The sequence below is a fragment of the Muscardinus avellanarius genome (genome assembly GCF_963383645.1).
Source record: "Muscardinus avellanarius genome assembly, chromosome: 4".
NCBI classification, from domain to species: domain Eukaryota; kingdom Metazoa; phylum Chordata; class Mammalia; order Rodentia; family Gliridae; genus Muscardinus; species Muscardinus avellanarius.
Window position 1 is genome coordinate 84,042,603 of NC_137789.1, and position 6,135 is coordinate 84,048,737.

At 35.8% G+C, this 6,135-nt stretch overlaps 1 pseudogene across 1 annotated transcript; it reads left to right on the plus strand.

Moving 5' to 3' along the window:
- Positions 1-4,790: 4,790 nt before the first annotated feature.
- On the plus strand, positions 4,791-5,520 carry LOC308262343 (large ribosomal subunit protein uL22-like; annotated as a pseudogene). Its single transcript has 2 exons — positions 4,791-4,845; positions 5,024-5,520. The product of its transcript is annotated as a large ribosomal subunit protein uL22-like (transcript).
- Positions 5,521-6,135: the final 615 nt, after the last annotated feature.

The following is a 6,135-nucleotide window of genomic DNA, read 5'->3' on the forward strand; positions in this document are numbered from 1 at the left end:
TTTTTTCTGAGCTCCATGGGCAGCCCCTCCTATGGTTTTATCTGTTGCTATATGCTCTCAGATTTGATCTGGACTCTGTAAAGATGATTTCCTCCACAGTCCTCCAGCTTAGATTTGGTACAACTTCCTCTGATCCTTTTTTTTTTCTGTTTATTTCTTCAGCTCTTCTATCAGATATGGAGCCAGTTCTCTGAATTACATATCCTTTGAGATAGCTAGGCTGGTAGCTGTTTTCCTTACTGGAATCTTGACTGATATAAATATATATTTCCAAAATGTTGCTGTTGCTCAAAATGTTTTAGGACTCTTTTTTAAGGTAATCAAACATTACTTATGAACTATTCTTTCTTGATGATGATATAACCAAATATCACAGCTTAGGTAATTTATGAATGAAATAAATTTATTTCATATTCTGGAGGCAGAAAGCCCAAGATCAAGGCATTGGTGGGCTTGATGTCTGCTGAGGGCCTGGTCTCTGCTCCCAAGATCTTGCCTAGTTTTTTGTGTCCCTCCCATAGCAGAAGGCAGAGGGCCAGACAAAAAAGTTCCAAGTCTATTTCCCTTTCTTTTATAAAGCATGAATCAATTTCTGAGGGTCTAGTCCCCATAATTTGATCACTCCTCCACAAGACCACCGCAAAAGGGATTAAATTTCAGTATGAGCCGGGCGTGGTGGCGCACGCTTGTAATCCCCGCGCTTGGGAGGCAGAAACAGGAGGATCGCGCAGGTTCTAAGCCAGCCGCGAGTGCTGGATTAGGAGACCCTGTTTCCAAATAAAAAAAAATGTAAAAATAGGTCTGGGAGTGTAGCCCGGAGGTAGAAGGGCTTCCAGGAACCCCAGTACCACCAAAAAAAAAAAAAAAAAAATTCAGTATGAATTTTGGAGGACATAGAATATTCAAAACAATATCTAAATAAACTTTCAGTACAAGTCTAAACGTGACATTTGGCTATTTCAAATACCAAAAAGAAACTTAAATTAAAACATAGTTTTATATGTGCTAAAGTTCCTGAATGAAATTTTAAAATGGATGTCCTAAGTTGTTGTGTTATTAAATGAGAAATAAAATTATTGTTGATATAAGCATAATACAAATAACTTTTCCTTTCTTTTCTTTGTGGAATTACATTAAGATTGTAAAAAATCATTTTTTCTCAATGATCCAAAAAATTAATCTGCAATTATATATTGGCATATATATGATATAAAATGTCAATTTAGCAGTAATTTTAGCAGGAAGGAAGATAGGAAATATTGATATCACCCTATAAAATCTCCATAGTCAGCTCGGTGTGGTGGTGCATGCTTGAAATCCCAGTATTTTGAAGGCTGAGACAGGAGGATGGAGATTTTTGGAGAGTCTTAGCTACTTAGTAAGGCTCTTTGTAACTCAGTGAGACCATGTTTTAAAATAAAGAATTTTTAAAAATAGGGCTGGGGGTATAGCTTGGAGGTTGAATGCCCTTGGGTTTCATTCCCAGTATCGCAAAAACAAAACAAACAAAAAACTCCATACTCACCATATTTTTACTTGTCAGAATCCAACTTCGTATCTTTTTTTTTTATTCTGTCATATGGAATTAATTATGTACAAGACAATATCTTCTCCAAAACAAGCAAAAGTTTTAGAAGTTTTGCATTTTTAAAGGGAAATCTAAAATTAATCCGTAACTAAATGTATTTTTCTGCCAGGAAGAAAAGATAAGAGATAAGAAATTTTTGCTTATGCTGGGTGTAGTGGAGCATGTCTGTAATCCCAGTACATGGGAAGCTGAAACATGAGGATTGCAGGTTCAAGGACATCCTCAGCAAGCTAGCAAGATTCTCAGAAAATTAGAACTTGTTTCAAAACAAAAATGAAAAAGGACTGGTACTATAACTTGGAGGTAAAAGGTAAAATGCACCTGTATCCAATCCCCAATACAAGAAGCAAAGAACGATAAAAGTCATTTGAATCCCCAAAGGTACTGGTGCCAGTTTCTGTATCCAAGCCTTCTTCAAGGAAATGTGTGTTTCATCACAGAGAATTTTGGAGGGAAAGGGAAGTCCTACTGAAACACTTGTTGAAAATATTACTTTATAGGCCTTACAATTAGATTTAAATTTGGGTGTAACAGAATAGTTCCTTACACACACACACACACACACACACACACACACACACACACCAGTTTAGACATCAGACCAAAATTCAAAGTAGTAGTTATAATTTCTACAAAAATGTAAAGCAAGCAATTGCTGATTTGGCTTCTTACCTATCCATTCAGCATATGATGCAATCAAGCTAAACACCATTTGTTGTCTTCTGAGGTAAAAGATGCTATTATGTGGAGGAAGTCCTGGATTTTTATCTTAAATTTTTTTTCAAATTCTGTCATCTGGGAAAGTTAAAAAATAGCACTATTCATCTTATCACAGGAGCAAATACATATTTTCTTAACAAGATGACTAATATAATTGTATCCTATTGAAATTATGAATATAACCACTTCAGCTTTATAAATATCACTGTAGACTGTATTGTGTTGAATTCTTATGTTGAGATCCCAGCCCTCAGTATGACTGTATTCAGAGACAGGATCTCTGTCAGGGTAATTAAAAATAAATAGGGTCATAAGAGTGGTGTAGTAATCCAATAAGACTGTGGTCCTAAGAAAAAAGGGAAGAGATACCAGAGCTCCCTCTCTTCACACACACAAGAAAAGGCCATACAAGTATACAGTGAGAAGGTGATCAACTGAGAACAAGGGAGAAATGCCACACCAGAACGGTCATGCTGCCACCTTGATCTTGGACTTCCAGACTCCACAACTGGAAGAAAATAAATATCTTTTTAAAGCTACCTGGTCTATGACACTTTGCTATGATAGCTTAAGCAGACAAATATAAGCAGAAACATTATAAATATCAGAAGCACTAAAAAAAATGAAGAAAAGATAGCAGCTGTAATGAAAGGTTATAATATAAAGCCAAACAAAAATCCTACAAAACCCAAATAACTGAATTCTAAATAATAGAATAAATCCAAGTGTATCTGTGAAAGCAATAAATGAAAATGGGCTTAATTCACCTATGAATGGAAAAATATTTTCAAATTGAGTTAAAGAGAAAATCTCAGTTCTGTGCTATCTATAAAATATTGCTAAATTTATTCAGAAAAGTTGCAAACAGCATGCAGAAGAATTACACTAGAATGTAAACAAAAAGAAAAAAGGTACAGTGATATTCCTACATGTGAAAAATTGAACTGTTAAATCAGTTTCATAAATCAGTCTACCCAGTATCAGACTTTAGCAGTAACTTCCAAATGGAAGGTACAATGGAGAGGTATCTAAGACATTCAGCACAGTCCTCAGGTAGCTTCTTCTTGCACTGGATATGTCCTCTGTCCTAACTCATAAGATAGTATTTCTATGTGGGTGTGTGGTAATCTTACTTTAAGTTATGAAACACTTCAATTTTACCTGAAATTTATATAATTTATGTGCTATATTTCAGGAATATATGATTCACATATCCAGAGATTCTCTAGTGTCTATCACAAACAATAATAGTGTAGGAATATCCTGATAAAACCATTCAGTAGATAGAGACTCTCCTCCCGCCTATCCATTCATTATTTGTCTGAGACATCTGTTACAGCAGTTTAGAAAGTGATTAGACTGAGTCACATGACTCTTCTATTTTCCAGGAGTATCCTTCAAGACGGATAGGTAACTTGTGATTGAACCCAGGAGTATTCTACCTTTGAGCACTTCAAGCCTTTTTTATTTTTTCTTTTGAAAAATTTCTAACTACATTGCTGAGGGTGACATTAAGTTGCTGAGGCTGGCCTTGAACCTGTGATCCTCCTGTCTCAACCTCCCAAGTTCTTGGATTACAGGTGTGTGCCACCATGACCAGCTCTTCAACCCTTATAATTGAAGAGACATGAACTTCAGGCCCACTGCTTAACTCCTAATCCTCAGATTCTAAAATCTGACAAGATGGAATATAGGCCAAAAAGAGATTAGTGTTAATAAGTAAAATTTGCAAAAAACATTTCACCTATGAATAGCAATGCATTAAAATATGGCAGTAACATTCATGAGACAGAAATTACAGAGAACACACAAAAAGAAACCCATTTGTGATAAGGAAATTTAATTCACTTTTTTCTAATATAATATATCATATGAACAGTAAGTAAGGATATAAAAACTAAAATGAAATGAGTAATGAAGTGCATTGCATGGACATTACCAAACTGTCTTTAAATTGGAGAAAATACCTTCTTGTTTAAAAGCTCACAGAGGCCAAGCATGGTGGTGCCTGCTTATAATCCCAGCATTTGGGAGGTTAGACTTGAGGATGACATTTCGCAGGCAGCCTTAGATAATATTTAGTGAGGCCCTCTGCAACTCAGTGAGACCCTGTTTCAAAATAAAGAATAAAAAATAGGGCTGAGGGTGTAACTTGGAGGTAGTATGCCCCTTGGTTCCATCCCCAGTGTCGCAAAAAACTAAACAAAAAACAAAAATAAGCTCACGGGATATCCATATTTAGTAAGCCACAGAGGTAAGTTTAAGATACTTTAAAGTTTAACATAGTTCAAAAAAGGAGAAATAGAAAAAAGCAAAAATTTGTGTATTTGATCACACCATAGGAGCAGAAATGTTTTAAAATCAAGAAAACATAAAGATTCTTCTTACAGACATTTGTAAAAAGAATCTAATTTAAACAGCATTTGAACCAGGAGCCCCCACTTTTCCTCTTTCTGTAAGTGGCCTGAGGTGATCTGTTAAAATGGTTCACTACTCTCTTGACCCAAAAAACCCCACAAAATCATGCAAATCTACAAGTTCTTTTTTTTTTTTTTTTTTTCAGTACTGAGGATGGAAGCCAGGGACATTCTACCTCTGAGCTACATCCCCAGTCTCACTGAGTTGCCAAGGGCCTAAGTAGCTGAGGATGCCTGCAAACCACAATCCTCCTGTCTCAGCCTCCCAAATGCTGGGTTTACAAGCCTGGGCCACCACGCCTGGCTTTACATGTTAATTTTAAGAACACCCGTGAAACTGCCCAGGCCATCAAGGGCATGTATATCCAAAAGCTACCGAGTATGTGAAAGATGTTACTTTAAAAATCAGTGTGTGCTATTCTGGCATTACAACGATAGAGTTGGTAGGTATACCCAGGCCAAAGAGTAGGGTTGGACATGAGGTCTGTGGCCCAAAAGAGTGCTAAATTTTTGCTGCACATGCTTAAAAACACAGAAAGCAGTGTTGAACTTAGGGGCTTACATGTTGATTCTCTGGTCATCAAACACATCCTGGTAAACAAAGCCCCTAAGATGCACCACCATACGTACAGAGCTCATGATTAAATTAACGCATACATGATCTCCCCCTGCCACATTGAGACGATCCTCACTGAGAAGGAGCAAATTGTTCCTAAACAAGAAAAGGAGGTTTCACAGAAGATAAGGATATCCCAGAAAAAACTGAAGAAACAAAAACTCATGGCAGGGAAATAAATTCAGCATAAAATAAATGCAATAAAAGTACAAAAACAGTATTTGGATCAAAGATTAGAGAATCTACTAAAAGCAAGATAATGAAAATATTGTGTGTTAAGAAGCTGTGGAATAAAATAAAATGAGAACTCAGAAGGAAAATTTATAATTGTAAATACTTTTATCTATTTTAAAAGAATAAGCAAGCCAGCCATAGTGGTGTACATCTGTAATCCCAGAAGCTGGGAGGCTGAGACAGGAGGACCACAGGTAGAAGATTAGCTTCAGCAATTTGGCAAGACCCTATTTCGAAACAAAAAATAAACAGGGCTGGCTGGCTGTGTATCTTAGATGTAGAGTGAGCCTAGGTTCAATTCCTAGTACTACAAAAAACAAAAAAGAGAGAAAAACTTAACTTTTCCTACAAATGGAAAATTTGGAAGAAAACCAAAAGATTACCCCTCTCCAAAAAAAATTAAATGTTTCTAAAATAACAAGAATAAATAATTCAATAGGCAAAACACTAGCTAACTTATTTTCCGATAGGGAAAATTAAATATAAAAATTTAATAGTCATTAAAAATGGAACATGAAATTACAGAAAGGTATAGTTTACTAAAACCAACACTAGAAAAT